At 44.5% G+C, this 18320-nt stretch overlaps 1 protein-coding gene across 1 annotated transcript in view; it reads right to left on the bottom strand.

Moving 5' to 3' along the window:
- Positions 1-16105, bottom strand: part of slco4a1 (solute carrier organic anion transporter family member 4A1) — a 75404-nt gene extending 59299 nt beyond the window's left edge. The window contains exon 1 of the mRNA XM_008110169.3: positions 15927-16105. The gene's annotated coding sequence lies outside the window, so the exon portion shown is untranslated. The remainder of the gene's footprint in view (positions 1-15926) is intronic.
- Positions 16106-18320: the final 2215 nt, after the last annotated feature.

Here is an 18320-nt window from a genome sequence, read left to right as displayed (position 1 = left end):
TGGATTCGTTGGCCCTGTGCTGAGTTTCAACAGCCTTAACACTAACCGGTCTTTTGGCCTCTCTGGATGGTTTTTTCTCCACTTTAGGTGCCTTCTCTGGCTGGGTCCCTTGGTATAAGGTGGGGAGGCCCGTCTGCGGATCATTCCTTTCTCTGGCCGCCCTGGTGATGAACTGGACCAAATGAGAAAATGGAGGGTATGCCTGGGAGTGGGCCTCCTTGTAGTTGAAGACCTCCTGTCCCCAGCGTTCTTGCAAAGTGAAGGGCAGCTTGGTCAAGATCTGCCTCTGGGACAGGTGCTGATCGAGGCACTTCAAACCGGGCAGTTCTGGATTCTCCTTGGCCGACTCTAATTCCGTAAGGAGATCGCTGAGGTCCCACAAGAGTTTGAAGTCTTTGAGTTTCAAAGCTGGGAACCTTTGGAGCTTGTCCATAAGAGATGCTTCAATCTCTGTGCTGGCCCCATACCTCTGCTGCAACCTGGCCCAGGCCTTTTCCAGGGCTTTGTCGGGATCGGCTACGTGGGCTGCGTAGATCTTCTTAACTTGTGAGGATGAGGCTGGGCCCAACCATGCAGCCAGAAGAGTCAGTTCTTCCTCAGGCAATAACTTTAAGTCTCTGATTGCTCTCTGGAAGGTGGCCTTCCAGAGAAGAAATTCCTCAGGCTTGTCCGAAAACTTTTCGACACCCTTGTCCTTAAGATCTCTTCTGGGGCTTCTGATGATGGAGACAAGCTGGGACTCTGGCGTCGAAGGGAACAATTGAGGAGTTTGCTGTTGTGGAGTGGACTCCCACCGTGCACCTTGCGTCAACCTTTGGCCTCTTGGAGGGATGACATCGACCACTGACGAATCGGTGGCTCCCTGTGCAGCTGTCTGTAAGGGCCAACTAGCACTTGGCCTTGAGGCCCTGATTGACTGACCTAGGGATTTAGCAGGAGGCACAGGTAGCTCGGGCAAGGGTGAGCTCCCCGCTATGACGCTCTGCTCTGCAGGAAACTCAAAAGTGACTTTGGGGCCCTGCTCTGGGTAAGGAGAGAAGTCTTCCTGTTCCTCATCCGAAAACTGGCTGTTTAAGCTATTAAGATGCACAAGCACCTTGGAAGAAGGGTCCTGCTTCGGCAACTGACTTACATTTTCTTCTGTGAGTGGCTCAATTAGGGCCTTGGCCAAAGTCTCAGCCCTTACCTTTTTGGCAGTAGCATCCATCCTTATTCTAAGCATTTCTATTTCACCTTGCCTTTGGGCCTGTTCCATTTGCATTTCGCTTTGTCTACGGGCCTGTTCTATTTGCATTTCGCTTTGTCTACGGGCCTGTTCTATTTGCATTTCGCTTTGTCTACGGGCCTGTTCTATTTGCAGTCGTTGCTCTTCTTCTTTAAAGGGAAGGGTGAGATCAGCTGCCTTAGCATCAGCCTCCGCCCCCGCTACCTTGCTCTTTAGCTCTAGACGTGCAGCCTCCTTAATGTGCAAGGCAGCTAGGGAAGAGATGGCACTCCCAGCAGCAGAAGACTTGCTAGAGAGGCTATGTTTAGATGATGCACACTCCCTTAGCTTAGATACCTGGCTAGAGCGGTTGGACTTAAGACTAAGTGCCACAGCAGGTGATTTTAAAAGATTGGTCTCATGGCTGCATAAGGAAGACTGATTTCCTTTTGGCTCAGACCTTAGATTAACAGATGGAGAACTAAATTCCAAGGCATCTAGAATTGCCCTCACCTTATTTTCTTTCTCATTAGTGTCAGCTAAGATACTCACTATTTCTAACTCTGAATCCTTGGCGTTAATGCGCTCGAGGACCTGGACTATCTTAGACACCAAACCCCTCCAAATACCGAAGGTCTCTTCAAGGTCTGTCTGTAATATGGATGGCACCCTTGTGATACCCAAGCTCTCAATTCTGTCCATTAATGTTACAATTCGCTCCCATGCCGAACCTAACCTCACATGGAGGAGCTCCTTTTCATCTATTAGATGGGCTAGCATCTTGGCTGAAGGGTGCTTTATCCTTTGGGGCCTTTCATTCCTACTTTCAGCCTCAGAAGGAGGTATACCATCTGCATCATCTTGAAATTGCATAGACATTATGTATTCTTAATAGCAAGTAAATTTACAACAAAGGCAAATGCAATATACCTGCAAGTAAATTTACAATAAAAGCAAATTCAATATATAATACAATTCACAGCACTTAACCATAGCAATATATATCACTAAGTAACTATACTTTACAAAGATTGTGACCTTTGGCGCCAAACTTTGGTAGGCAAGCTGCAAAATGCCAACTGACAGCAACTTGCCACTTGATACCTCCCTTGCCCGAGTGACGTAAACTGCCAAAATGGCGACTTCGCCAAATTTTCAAGCACCTTGTGCTCCGCGGCTCGAGGCCTGCCGCCGAAGGAGCACCGAGGCTGGCTTTGGAAAGGAGGAGAGAAGAGACGCCTCCTCCCCGCTGTGAAGGGAGGTCACCACCGCAGGACGATGAGACAGGTCACCACCGCAGGTCAATGAGGCAGGTCACCACCGCAGGATGATGAGACAGGTCACCGCCGCAGGTCAATGAGGCAGGTCACCACCGCAGGATGATGAGGCAGGTCACCACCGCCGGACCATGAGGCAGGTCACCACCGCCGGGCGACTGTCCCGGCCGAGATCCTAGCCACTGTGAAGACTCAGCCAGAACTTTCTTTTGGAGTTGCCAGGCTTATCTGGGTCCCGGCCTGGTGCTTCTGGACTCACCACCTCTGTGTGAGCCCAAAGACTGCTGCTGGAGCTCCGCGGCTCGAGGCCTGCCGCCGAAGGAGCTCGGGGTAGATTGCTGGGTTTTGCACAGCCGTGCAATTGCAGAAACAGCCGCAGCTGAAGAGCAGGATACTGCAGAGGCTGAAGGAATGGCAGCAAGCTTCACTGCAACAGACCAACAAAATCAAAGTCTCTATGGCCGTGCAGGCTAGCTCAAGCGGAAAACCGCTGATCGTCCTCAAAACTGTGCCGTCCGCCAGACAATAAAAAAAAAACTATAAAGCTGAAACGTGCCGTCCTTTATCCGGGCGAACTGCAAATCCCTATAAGCTGTCCTAAAATATTGAACGACTGAGTCTGGAGAACTTCAAAAAAGGATGTTTATTCATACAAGGTTGTAAACCTGGCACAGATCTTAAAGTTGCAGAAAATGAAACAAATTTCCATAGGTTTTAGTTGCAGAATTATCCCTGGTTCCAGAAGGCAAAGGTGATCATAAAACCACTATACCCTAATCACGCTGTCTATATTAGAAGGAGAAACTCTTTCCTTCCCTATCTTTACAGCAAAGATTAGTTCTAGAAGCGATGGAATAACCCTGCTCCTCTAACTAGAATTCCTATTCCAGATCAGTATAATTCAATACTTATCTAATTTGGATAGGCTTAGATTGGCCTGGTTTTGAGGATGATTTGTCCCAGTTAGCCTTGCACAGCTCCAGCACGTTGGAAGACTATAGCCAGAATGAAACTCTAAAATGGAGACTAGACCCTGGTAAAAAGGGCGGTCCTAAGATGTTGTACTCTTTGACCAATCATTGCAAAGAAAACTGCAGCCAGCTCTTGCAGACTTCAAGCCACCTTTCCTGGGCTTTTGCAAAGGAGGGAAAACAAACAAACGACCAATAAGTAAGGCAAACCATCGTCCTGGGGGACGGAACAGTGATCATATGCAAAGAAGAGGAGGGTGTCTTTACGTTAAACTTTTTGTATCAGGGTGAATTTTAGGTGATGCACCTTTTCCGTCTTTCATGGCAAGCTGCACATGGCAAAAAACCCTCATTTGCATGATCACATCTCACCAGTATCCTATTTAGTGTACTGCATTTAGACTCAGTAAATTAATAGTGTACTCTCCTCATATGTAATGAATCACCTTTCCTTGCTTAGATTAGAAGAAATTCCACCGCAGGCCCTTTAGCATCCCAGAAAGGATAAAACAGAAATAAATGAGCAAAGCCTAATGAATAAAGCAGTAAAGGTATCAACACCACCTGCCACAGAGTGTTGAAAATTCAAAAGAAACAGATGCCACAGAATTGGGCAGAATGAATCATCTAGAATTTTTCCTAAAGCAAATTCTAAATTCACTTTGAGAATTCATGGGCAGTTGAAACACAAAAGAGAATTTGGGAGAAAAGCCAAATGGATGTCCATAAGGTTAGTACAGGTTGGGTATCCTATCTCTTAATCTGAAGTATTTTAGATTTTATATTTTTTTATATTTTGAATATTTGTTATTTACATATATAAACATGATCATGAGGTATCTTGCTTATAGAACCCATGTTTGAATGCAATATTCATTTATGTTCCATATGAACCTTGTACACATAGCCTGAAGGAAATTCTATGCCATATTTTAATACTTTGGGGCATCAACTGAAGTACGCTGAACCATCAGAAAGTAAATATCCCACTTTTTTAGCTCATTTGAATGGATTTTGCAAGATTTTGGATTACAGCATTTTGGATACAGGATGTACAATGTTTCTTGGAATCCACACAGAAGACTTAATGTGGCATCACACCATTTTTCAATACTATGGTTCTATGCTATGGAATCATAGGAGTTATAGTTTTACAAGTGTGTAGTCCCCGGTGGTGCAATGGATTAAACCCTTTTGCCAGCAGCACTGCTGACTGACAGGTCGGTGGTTTGAATTCAGAGAGACTGAGTGAGCTCCCTCTGTCAGCTCCAGCTCCCCATGTGGGGACATGAGAGAGGCCTCTCACAGGATGGTAAAAACATCAAACATCCAGGCGTCCTTGCAGATGGCCAATTCTCTCACACCAGAAGCAACTTGCAGTTTCTCAAGTCACTTCTGACATGAAAAAAAGTTTTACAAGGTCTTTAGCCTTCTTTAGCCAAATAGTGCTGGTGCTTTATCAAACTACAACTTGTGTGATAGTTCAGGAAAATTGTGTGGGAACAAATGTTCATGGGGAAGCTTTGTGCATTTCTGCTTACTTCCATTCAGACTCTACAAGATGAAACAGAAGAGAATTATATGATATTTCACTATTTAAAATGTTTGGATTAGATAAACACAACTCCCAGTGACATTTCAGTTAAGGTCAAGCAGATGACAGATGCTCGCTATCGGCTTCCATTGAACATGGCCAGATCATGAGACTGGATGAAAATAGATAGCGATTTCTCCAGAGCCATAGGCATATTTCCATTGGTCATTTGCTTCTACGGCGCTTGAAAAAAATTAATGATTCCTACTCTTAATCAATTGCATGAGTCATTACGCTTACGATATAGGAGGAATCTGCGCAAAGAAGACACATTACCAGTGTTTGGGAGTAAAGGGCTTGATGGACTTTTGTAAATAAAGAGATGGCAAAAGTATGAAGGATGCATGAGGTTGTATTATCGCAATTATTTCTGCCATAACTATTGTTTATGAATTAACTTAGGATGCTTTACATTGTAGAATTAATGCAGTTTGAAACTACTTTATCTTGTATGAATCAATGCTATGGAATCTACCAGATGTCATTAGTTCAACAGGATTGGTTTTTACTCAAGGTTTTGCATATCCACACAAAGTCCTCAAATGTGTTCCTCATGGATATGGAGGTCTTATTCTGTAAAAGAGTCAAGATATGAGGAACATTTGGCTCTTCCATGATCTGTTACCATGGCCTGTGCTAATTGGGGCTGATGGGAATTGAAATCCAAAATAGTTGGAATTTCAAATAGCTCCCCTTCCTGAAATAAACAAATACATGTGCTTATCTATGTATTCCTATTGTTTCATCCAAGTGCTTTTATCACTAAGGACTACGGAGTCCGTGAATAGTATTTCTCATTATAAAGTGTGGTTTTTTTTATGTTTATCTGTGTTTAAGCTATGCAAACAGTTGCATCCATCAGCCTTTTGCCCTTTTGCGTTGCAAGCCCACTCATTACATCTCTGGTTGCCTCACACATTATTATCTGGACTTGCCAGCATCACTTCTGAATTACTCAGTTTTCTCATACCAATAAACTTTCAGTGTGAATGGGACTTCTCCATGAGTCATAATGAGTTCCTCTCCACTGACAATGGGTGATGACAGTTCAAAATACCTGTGAAGTGCAGGAAAAAGTATGACTACATAAAGGGACTGTTTGACTAACCTTATAAGAGGTTTTCTGTTGAATCTTGGGTCAGGAAAACCCAGCCTTGTGGGGAAATTAGTGGATAGATAACCCAATTGAGGTAGTCATGTTTAGGAGGATAGTTCTCTTAAAAGTACTGGAGTGACGTGAGTCCTTTCCAGATCTCACCCTGTCAAGCTTAGATCTAATAAAACATCTTTGCATTTTAACTTTTTGTGACCAGGTTTCTAGAGATATATCACTGAATACAAAAATCAGGCCTCTCCATGCCATCCTATTCCCTATTTCTATGTATAACTGTAAACACTGTAAAGAAAGCAGATAGAAAGAAAATGATTCATTTGAAATATGCTGCAGAAGAGTTGCATGGATACTGTGGATTGCTTAAAAAACAAATAAATGGTTTATGGAGCAAATCAATCTTTGAACCCAGCTTAAATGACAAAATGAACAAACAAATGGAGGTTGTCATATTTGGACATATCATGAGGTCGCACAATAAAAGACAATACTGATTAGTCAGGTAGAAGGAAGATGTGAACATGATGTGTGAGTGTGGGACCAGGGATGCAACTATTCTGTAGAGCTGAATTAATACAGATTGACACCACTTTAACGGCTTGTTCCAATGCTATGAAATCTTCAGAAGTTCTAGTTTGGTGTGGCACCTGCACCCTTTGGCAGAGTTGACTAAAGAGCCTGTAAAACTACAGCTCCCATGATTCCATAGCATCGAGCCATAACTGTCAATGTTGTGTCAAACAGCAATGATTCTACAGTCTATATGCACCCTAGGATTCTGGGGACCAAAGTTCAAACTCCCACTCAGCCCTATAGGTGACACTGTCTCAGCTTCAGAGAAAGGCAAGGGAAAAACTCTTCTGATGTTGCCAAGAAAACAATAGGCTCATCATAGGTTGGAAATGACTTGAAGGCACAAAACAACAACAACAACAACAACAACAACAACAAGGTATAAGGTAGGAAATGAGGAAGACTGCATAGACTCCATCAAGAAAGACATGGCCCTGAGTTTGCAAGACTTAAGCAGTTCTGTTGACAACAGAGTAAAGAGGTCTTGGAAGTCTCTCATTCAAAGTAGGTTTGATGGCAATTTACAACAAACAACAACACAGCAGAAGTGGCATTTATGACTGAACTGTATAGTAATGGAAACTCAACAACTTGAGTGAGTTGGCAATTAATAATCACAACAAGAAGTGAGAATTCCAGCTGGTCATGCAACCAAATAACTGCCAACACCTGCTGAAGTCCCCCCCCCCCCCCAACAAGCATTAAATAAATTACACACATGCATACATGTCCTGCTTTTCTGTATGGGCGATGCCTTCATTTTCCACTCTGGCAATCTGAAAATAGTTTGTATTTTAAATTGATGACATTTTTCTTGTGAGAAGTGACTTGAGAACATACTGCAAGTCACTTCTGGTGTGAGAGAATTGTCCATCTACAGGAGGGGTTCTCAATCTGTGGGCCCCCAGGTATTTTGGCCTACAACTCCCAGAAATCCTAGCCAGTTTACCAGCTGTAAGGATTTTTGGGAGTTGAAGGCCAAAACATCTGGGAATCCACAGGTTGAGAACCACTGGTCTACAGAGACATTGCCCAAGGGATGCTCAGATGTGTTACTATCCTGCTGGGAGGCTTTTCTCATGTCCCTACAAGCTAGAACTGACATACAGGAGCTCAGCCCCTTTTGTGGAATCGAACTACCAAGCTTCAGGTAACCCACCCAACCTACAAGTCAGCAGTTCAGCCGGCACAAGGGTTAACCCATTGTGCCACTGTGGCTCCTATAATCCTACGATGATAACTGATGAGGATAATGTTTTTAGCTTATGGTGTTTTCGTCTTTCTTTAAGATACTTCCGATGCCAAAAGAGGGCAAAGCAGCCTACAAGGCAGATAATACTGAAAACAGCAGCCCCTCTGAAACCATTTTGAGGAAAGCAATGCCAACTGCAATGAATTGGCAGGATCTCCCCTAGCACTGCCTGCCTTTTTGAGTGTGTGCAAAAGAGCCTTGCTTTTCAATGTGCCTGCATTTTTGACTGTGGGAAGAGGCTGGATGGCCATCTGTTGGGGGTGCTTTGAAAGTGATTTTCCTGCTTCTTGGCAGCGGGTTGGACTGGATGGCCCGTGAGGTCTCTTCCAACTCTATGATTCTATGATTTTATGACACATGACTCAGTATTGCCTTACATTTTGGAAAGGTGACGAAGCTTTTTTCCATGTGGTGCCTTAAGCATGTGAAGAGGCAATCTGGCGCAATGTAACCTGCACCACTGAGCATAGTCAGAGTGTCACTCACTCACTCAATAATGCTCCCTTTTTTGAGCATGTGGAGAATGGGACACACCTAGTATTGCCTTGACTGTTTCACAAGGGGACAGTGCCTCTGGATATTGCTTTGAGTAAGAGAACATCTTACCCACTTGGCATTTCTGAATATAGCAAGAGTGGGTCTCACGCTGCACTGAGCATGTGAAGAGTGTGCCAGTTTCGAATTCTGTTGTATGTTCTGGACTTGACTCAGGCCCCATCTAGGCTGCCGTATAATGCAGCCTGACATTGCACTATATTCAGGCATGGGCAAACTTGGGCCCTCCAGATGTTTTGGACTTCACCTCCCACAATTACTACCAGCTGTTAGGAATTGTGGGAGTTGAAGTCCAAAACACCTGGAGGGCCAAAGTTTGCCAGTGACTCCAACTATATGGTTAGTGTAACTGAAGTTTAATGCAGGACTGTTAGCACTCAAGAAAAAAGACAAAGGACCTTCCCACTCTGCCATTTAATGTGGTTTGAAACTTATATATGAGTCTACACTGGGGATATAATGCATTATACGGCAGTGTAGATGGGACCTTAGTCTACAGCTGGGCTGTAGCGCAGGCTGGTTAGTTCGAGGCCATCCCATGTCGGAGTGAGCACCTGACGATTAAAATAAAAAATAGCCCTGCTCATTGTTGACCTAAGCAACCTGAAAGATAGTTGCATCTATCAAGTAGGAAATTTAGGTACCACTATGTGGGGAGGCCAATTTAACTAATTTAAAAAAGGTAAAGGTTTCCCCTGACGTAAAGTCCAGTCGTGACCAGCTCTGGAGGTTGGTGCTCATCTCCATTTCTAAGCCGAAGAGCCGGCATTGTCCATAGACATCTCCAGATCATGTGGCTGGCATAACTGCATGGAGCGCTGTTACCTTCCCGCTGGAGCGGTACCTATTGATCTACTCAGATTTGCATGTTTTCAAACTACTAGGTTGGCAGGAGCTGGGGCTAACAGCGGGCGCTCATTCTGCTCCTGGGATTTGAACCTGGGACCTTTACGACACCATTAAATCGTCCAGCAGGATTTGGAATGAGGAAGTCGGCATCACAGTGGATGATGAAGCAGCTGCTTCCCCTGTGGCCGGAATCGAGCATCCCTTCAGGAAGCTGGAGAAGGTTAAATTGCCTCTGTGTCTTTCTCTGTTTCTATGTTCATTGAATGTTTGCCTTGTATGTGTACATTGTGATCCGCCCTGAGTCCCCTTCGGGGTGAGAAGGGCGGAATATAAATACTGTAAATAAATAAAATAAATAATACAGTACACTGAACATGTAATGCAGTTTCATGGCGCCATGAGGGGAGGAAAAGAGGCGTTTCCCGACAAATGCAGTCAAGCCTGCAGGTGGGTGACCGCAAATAACCCCGGGCGGCTGGAGGAAGGAGGAGAAAGAAGACAGCCGCCGCCTCCCCTCGCAGTTGAATTGGGCCATTCCAAGCCACGCCCCCGCCCTCATAATGGCGCACCTGCTCTCTCAAGCTCCCAGGAGGCACCAAAGACAAAATAAAGGGGGGTGCGTGAGGCGCGCCTACTGTACAGTGCAAGAAAAGCGCTGTCAGTGAATTGGGATCCTCCCAGCAGCCTGGCAGCAAAACAAGCGGGCATCCCCCGTTTCCCTTCGGAGGCTCGCTTCCACCTTCCTGCTCCCGGGGGAGAGCTGCTGCTTCATCTATTTTTGAAGCGGGGGGAAAAAGAAGGCTTTCAAGGTGCGCGCCTATTATTTTTTCATGCCTTCCCTCTTTAATGGAGAGAGCCTCCTTTCTTTCGTAAGAGCACTGCTCGGAAATTCAATCAAGAGGGGACTGGAATCCCCTTGGTGTCTGTCTTTTATTTATTTTTTTACCTATAGCTTTTCCTCCCCTCTCCTTTTTCAAATAGCGTTTGCTTTTTATAGAAGTTCTAGACAAAGATAAGATAGCAATAAATGAATACACTCAATAATCCCTGCTGGAGGGCATCCTTTTGAGCCCATCCTTGGCAAATCCCAGGCCAATTGGACAAGGAAAGAAAGAAAGAAGGAAGGAGAAAGACAGACAGATGTAATTTCCATATTTGAGAAGACATGATTTCTTTGAGGGGCAGATAAGGAAACAGACAGGAAGGAACTAAGGTGGTTGGTAGGTAGGTAGGTAGGTAAAGGTAAAGGTTTCCCCTGACGTTAAGTCCAGTCATGTCTGACTCTGGGGGTTGGTGCTCATCTCCATTTCTAAGCCGAAGAGCCGGCGTTGTCCGTAGACACCTCCAAGGTCATGTGGCCGGCATGACTGCATGGAGCACCGTTACATTCCCACTGGAGCGGTACCTATTGATCTACTCACATTGGCATATTTTCGAACTGCTAGATTGGCAGAAGCTGGAGCTAACGGCGGGTGCTCATTCCACTTGAACCTGGGAGCTTTCGGTCTGCAAGTTCAGCAGCTCAGTGCTTTAACACACTTGGCCACTGGGGCTCTCACCGGTAGGGTAGGAAGGGTCTTAATTATTACTGACTTCTATGGCACAGTGGGTTAAACCACTGAGCTGCTGAACATGCTGACCGAAAGGTTGGCAGTTCGATTCCAGGGAGCAGAGTAAGCTCCCGCTGTCAGCTCCAGCTTGTGCCAACCTAGCAGTTCAAATACATGAAAATGTGAGTAGATCAATAGGTACAACTGTGGCAGGAAGTGCTTCATGTAGTCATGCCGGCCACGTGATCTTGGAGGTGTCTATGGACAACGCTGGCTTTTCGGCTTATATAATGGAGATGAGCACCAACCCCCAGAGTTGGACAAGACTAGGCTTCATGTCAGGAGCAATGAACCTTTTACTTCTATTTGTTTATCTCTTGATTCTAATAATGTATTTTACTAGTCTCATTTGATGCACATTTCTTTTCTCCTTACTTCCTTCCTCTCTTTTTGCCCTCCAAAACAATAATGTATTTTGAAATATGGAAGACTACCTCTTGGACAGAAACCAAATACTATCACCCTTCACAAAAATAAGAAAGAATGTGTTGTTCACCATTTGGAGCCATGGAGGAGAACTAAATAATGTCCTGGACCTCAGCAGTATCTACCCAAACATCCAAGTCACCGTGGAAAAAGAAAATACAATTTCTAGATATTCTAGTCATCTGCAAAGCCAATCAACAATTGGGCCACACAGTTTACAGAAAATCTACACACAGTGATAAATATCTACTCCATCACCCAAGTCAAAAAAGAAGCACAATCAAAGCCCTGGCAAACCGGGCAAAAAGAATCTGTGGACGTTACCTCCTCCAAGGTGAACTGAACCACCTAAACTGGGCTCTACAGACATCAGAAGAACTGCAAGGCCAAGAACAAGCCATGAGAAAAAAGACAAAGATCCACTCAGAGGAAAAGTGTTCTTACCATACATCAAGGGAACTACTGATCGCAGAGGGAAGCTGATAAAGAAACACAGCCTACAAACTATCTACAGACACACTAAAAAAAATCCAGCAACAAATGTTATGTTCAGCAAAGGACAAGAGGGATCCTGTCACCTGTGCAGGAGTCTACCGTATACCATGCAGCTGTCGACAAGACTACATAGGGACCACCAAACGCAGCATTGCCCAGACACGAATCAAAGAAAATGAAAGGCTCTGCAGACTAACTTAGCCAGAGAAGTCAGCCATAGCACACCACTGGATTAACCAACCTGGACACAAAATATTATTTGAGAACACAGAAATGCTGGACCACTCTCACAACCACCATGTCAGACTACACAGAGAAGCCATTGAAATCCACAAGCATGTGGACAATTTCAACAGAAAGGAGGAAACCATGAAAGTGAACAAAATCTGGCTAGCAGCATTTTTAAAAAACTCTAAAATCTGGACAGTAAATAAAGAACAACACTCTGAAAACAGGAAAAATTCCAGACAGGAAACAATCAGGGCCAGCTAACACTCCCAACAAACAATTCCCCCAGGCAGGAAGCAGCCAGGCCTTGAAACTGCAAGGTTTTTCAATGCTGATCAAAGTGATCAAACCTCTGAGGATGCCTGCCATAGATGTGGGTGAAACATCAGGAGAGAATGCTTCTGGAACATGTCCTCACTCAATATTGTTCCCTTTTTTGAGAATGTGGAAGGTGCACATCACCTGTCATTTCCTGTATTGTTTCACAAGGGAAGAGTGAATCTTAATATTATTTTCAGTTTTGAGCAGATGACGAGAGCACCAGGGTGCTTCTCTGTACTGAGAATGTGAAAAGTGCACCTCAGTATTGTCTACATATTTGAGCATGTGAAGTGCGCATTTTGCTCATTCTTGGCAGCATTTCTTAGTTCGACTGCACCTCGCTCAGCAATGCTTGCCATATTTTTAGCAGTGTATGGACCTTAAGTAAATTCTTCCTCGGAATCATAGAATTGTAGAGTTGCCAGAGACCACAAGAATCATCTATTCCAACCTCCTGCCATGCAGGAAAACACAATCAAAACACTTACAACAGATGGCCATCTACTGCTGGACAGCTCTTACTGTCACTCACCATTGCTCACATCTTTGAACATATGAAGAGTGCACCCCTTCAGCATGGCCATTTTTGAGCATAAGTGCATTTCACTCAGCTTTGCTTCCATTTTTGAGCATGTGGAAATGTCAGGAGTACATGGTATGAACACACAAGCTTCTCTTCAATGTTGTCTTTTCAAGAATGCAGTTACAAGCTGAACGTCATTTATCCAGAATCCCCAAATACTCTAAACCTTAAAATTGTCCACATGGATAGCTGCAATAGTGAGACATTGGCTTTTGGATAGTTCAATATACACAACTTTATCTCATGCACAAAAATATTAAAAAATATTGTACACAAAAGTACTTCCAGGCTCCGTGGATGAGGTACATATGAAACAGAAATGAATGTCATGCTTAGACGTCTCCAAGATAGCTCATCATGTATGCATATACAAATACAAGTAATCTAAAATCTGCAAAAATCTGAAATCCAAAACACTTTTGGATCGCAAATACTCTGGATAAGGGAGACTCACTGTGTGCCACCGTCCAGGTAAAACTACGCTAGAGAAGGTTCAAAGAAAGCCCAGTCATATTTTTCAATCCCAGAGGAAGATGTGAAAGAAAGTTCACCATTTTCCCCGAAGTGTGCATGTGTGTGTGTGTGGTGTGTGTGTGTGTGGTGTGTGTGTGTGTGTGTGTGTGTGTGTGTGTGTGTGGTGATTTTTGGGGTGCATCTACACTGTAGAATGAATGCAGTTTTTTCACCATTTTATCTGTCATGGCTCAATGCTATGGAAGTTGTTGTTTCAGAAGGTCTTTTGCTGGTGCCTCACCAAACTACAGCTCCTAGTGCTCCATACCATTGAGCCATGGCAGTTAAAGTGCTGCCAAATTGCAATTATTTCTACATTGTATAATTCTAAGGGAGTAAATTCTTCCATAGAATCAAAGAGTCAGCAGAACCCACAAGGACCATCTAGTCCAACCTTCTGCCATCCAGGAAAACACAATCAAAGCACTCCCAACAGATGGCCATTCACTACCTAACAGCTTTGACTGTCAGGGAGTTCTTCCTAATATACCTCACAACTTTTGGGAATGCCTGCCATAAATGTGGGCAAAACATCAGGAGAGAATACTTTTGGAACATGGCCATACAGCCTGGAAAACACACAATAACCCTGTGGTTCCAGCCATGAAAGCCTTCGACAACACAGTTCTTCCTAATGTTTAGACGAAGTCTTTTTTCCTGCACTTTGATTCCATTGCTCCATTGTGTTCTTTCTCCTGAGCAGCAGAAAACAAGCTTGCCTCTCCTCAATGTGACATCCTTTCAGATACTTAAACATGACTATTGTGTCCCCTCTCGGCCTTCTTTTCTCCAAGCTAAGCCTACCTTGGATATGATGACTTCTGAAGTCTTTCTGTGGGGTTGAATTTAAATGTGAGAAGATAGGGAGACTCCATACTGCCGGGAACGGGGGTCTCAAAGGTGTGGGTAACTGTGTGGAGACCAGAGACCAATTTCCCATGTTGGCACCCTCTGAAGACTGACCCACCCGCATGTCCCCTCCCAACCTTCTCTCCTCCTAGTTAAACATACCCAACTCCCCAAGCCCTTCCTCATGGGGCATGGTTTCCATAGGTAAAGGTAAAGATTTCCCCTGACGTTAAATCCAGTCGTATCCGACTTTGGGGGTTGGTGCTCATCTCCATTTCTAAGCTGAAGAGCCGGCGTTGTCCGTAGACACCTCCAGGTCATGTGGCCGGCATGACTGCATCGAACACCGTTACCTTCCCGCCGGAGCGGTACCTATTGATCTACTCACATTGGCATGTTTTTGAACTGCTAAGTTGGCAGAAGCTGGAGCTAACAGCCGGCGTTCACGCCGCTCCCCGGGTTTGAACCTGGGACCTTTCGGTCTGCAAGTTCAGCAGCTCAGCGCTTTAACACTCTGAGCCACCGGAGGCTCCATGGTTTCCATACCTTTGATCATTTTGATTGCGCTTCCATGGACACCTTCTCCTTCCTAAGTTGTGTTGCCCAGAAGTGGGCAGGGTTATTCCAGGTGAGGTGTGACCCAGGCAGAAGGAAGTGGGCACTATGACTTCCCGTGATCTGGACACTACACTCCTTCTGATGCAGCCTAGAATCGCCTTGGCTTTTTTAGCTGCCTCATCACACTGCTGTCTTCCTCCCCCTCCTCCTCCTCCTCCCCGCATGGCTCCTTGCTGAGTGCTGAATCATCTGCGGCTTCCTTCGCCCAGATGTGCGCGGCTCCTCCGCCAGCTCCACCCCGATGGAGACCCTGCCGCGGTCGCGCGTGGGCCCTGGAGAGAGAGAGCCGAGCCTGGCTTCCCGCCGCGCCTTTTCCTCGCATGACAAAGGGAAAGGTCACCGGGGGCTCCCCACCCACCCTGCTCTTCTCTGCTCCCAGCTTGAGAGGCCTGGCGTGGCGACCCTCCGTGGTCATTCCTCTCGTGTCCATTTCCTCCTGATCCTTCCAATGGATCCAGATATCTATCTCGCCTCCTTCCTGAGCTGCTTGCTTGCCAGTGGGCAACCCCACGCAACGTTTCCCTTAGAAGCAATGCACTTTGACACTACTTGAACTGTCACGACTCCGCGCTATAGAATGAGGGGCGTTGCAGTTTGACACGGTCCTGAGTGTCAAGTGCACAGCCTTACCAAAGGATCCCATAGCATTGAGCCAGGGGTCAAACCGCATTGGTTTGTCAGTGTAGATAGACGCCAAGCTGTGGGTGTTAGCACCATGCCTTTCAAATCCACCCAGATCTTACCGGAAAGGCAGGTCGATTGGTTCACACGCGCGTACAAACACGCATCGCCCATAAATGCCGATAATAATAATAATTAGTCATCTGGAGCATCCTATTGGCAATATCAGCAATTTATCCGTAAATATCATCCCTCCCCATAATATTCCAAAGGTACCTGTCTGTGAAGCCTCGGGAAATCCTCGTCCGCTCCTTGCACCCGTTTTTTCGCCTCTCCAGCTGCTTTCTCCCCTCCCTTCCATTCAATCCCTCGGTGGTCCCGCCCCCCTCCTTGAGCGATGGCTGAGCGAGCGAATCCGTGCGCCCCTGAGTACCAGTGGCCTTATCTCGTCTGGGCCAATGGGAGGCAAGGCTCGCTCCCGCACACCTTGGAGCATCACAAGCCCCGCGGGGGGTGAGGAGAAGGAGAACGTGAGAAAGGCTGCTGGAGGGAAAGGCAGGCGGCCAAGAAGGAGGGGAAGGGGTTAAAAGAAGGAGATGTCATGGCAGGAGGAAGAACCGTTTGGATAGGTCGGTGCATCTGCACTGTAGAATGGATGCAGTTTGGCACTACTTTCATTGGCATGGCTCAGTGCCAGTGGAATGATGGGAGCTGTAGTTTTACAAGGTCTTTATCCTTCTCTGCCAAAGGGTGCTGGTGCCTCAACAAACTAATCAATCCCAGGGTTCTAATTCCCAATTAGTTTATTTAATGGGATTTCCCAAATTTCTTTTTTTTAAAAAAAGTCAAATTGTCCATATCTTTGATCTCCATCTCATTATTTCTCCACTAGCTGTGCTCGGCCACGCATTGCTGTGACGAACTGTGGTGGTATGGGAAAGCAAGTAGAGTTGGTTCTCACTTATCCAACATAAACAGGCCGGCAGAATGTTGGATAAGCGAATATGTTGGATAATGAGAGATTAAGAAAAAGCTTGTTAAACATCAAAATAGGTTATGATTTTACAAATTAAGCACCAAAACATCATGTTATACAACAAATTTGACAGAAAAAGTAGTTCATTACACATGAATGCTATGTAGTAATTACTGTATTTACGAATTTAGCACCAAAATATCACGATATATTTAAAACATTGACTACAAAAATGCGTTGGATAATCCAGAACGTTGGAAAGTGAGTGTTGGATAAGTGAGACTCTACTGTATTGAGGAATTGGTGATACAGTAGAGTCTCACTTATCCAACGTTCTGGATTATCCAACGCATTTTTGTCAATGTTTTCAATGCATTGTGATATTTTGGTGCTAAATTCGTAAATACAGTAATTACTACATAACATTAATGTGTAATGAACCACGTTTTCTGTCAACAGGGAGCACCTCTCAGCAGTATATCCATATCTAGGGCCTTCAGTGGTTACTGGTCAGGATGCCAATATATCATCCCAATGTCAGAGACATACTGTATAGCAGATCAGCAAATCATCAATTACACCCGATTTAACCTACACTTTAAAGTTGCTATCCAGAGTGCTGGAGAAAAGGTTCAGCATCTTTTAAAGTTCTGACTAAAACCCAAAGCAGATTAACTGCTTAATTACACTGATGCCACCAGCTGCCACAGAATAGGTAATCACTAGGCCATTCTGGGAACAGAACATTAGTCTAGTATGTACACACCTCTGTCCTGACCCTGTAAGATACTCTTCTTAATGTTTTTCCTCAGGCAGTTTTTAAAATGTGGCCAGATACATTTACAAGGGTCCAATGACTTTTAGGCACATGATTAACTATATGAAATCTCCACATTCAGAGGTAGCATGCAACTGAAGTGTACTTGCTGGGAAGCAACAAGGAGGGAAGGCGGTGGCCTTTTTATTTTGCTTGGGTTTTCCCAGTACTTATTTGGCTAGCCACAACTAAGAACAAAATATTGGGTGATACATACATTTGGTGTTGATTCAGCCAGGCTTTTCTTATGCTCTATGAATACTTAGCATATGGAATCCACAACCACATTTTGGAGACTTAGAAATCAGAAGACAACTAAAACTTGTAGAGATAGTTATAAAGGAACTAAGCAAGTTTCTCAAGTACAAAGATATATTATTGAACACTGAAGTTAGGGTTATCCAGACTAGAGTATTTCCTATTTCTAGGTATGGATGCAAACATTGGATCATTTTTGAAAAGGCATGACTTTTTAGAGATCAGAACCTTTTGGAAAACCAGAATCTCCATAACCTTTTGGAGAAAAATGGAATTCACAACCATTTGAAACTCATAGCCTTTTGTAAAAGTATGATCTTCCAGAGAAGAGCCAAAAACTCGTTTAAGATCTTCTCTTCAGTGGTATATTAACCACATGTACTTATGCAAGGTAATCTGGCTTTTCACTTGTTTCACTAGGTTGTCTCTGATCTGTTAGGAACAGAGATTATGCCAATGCACAAAATATAGCAGCTCTTCAGAAGTGTTTCTTTCAGTGCCCAAAAACATATACCTGCCCATAAAATATCTTGTTTCTATATCATGCTCTCAGGAGACAAAAATAAAGTAGACTTCATTAAAAGTAACATATCTGGTTTACTCACAACCTTCATGTATT

Source organism: Anolis carolinensis, chromosome 4 (assembly GCF_035594765.1).
Source record: "Anolis carolinensis isolate JA03-04 chromosome 4, rAnoCar3.1.pri, whole genome shotgun sequence".
Classification (NCBI taxonomy): domain Eukaryota; kingdom Metazoa; phylum Chordata; class Lepidosauria; order Squamata; family Dactyloidae; genus Anolis; species Anolis carolinensis.
The sequence above is the reverse complement of the archived record's forward strand: the minus strand, read 5'-3'. Positions and strand labels throughout refer to the sequence as shown.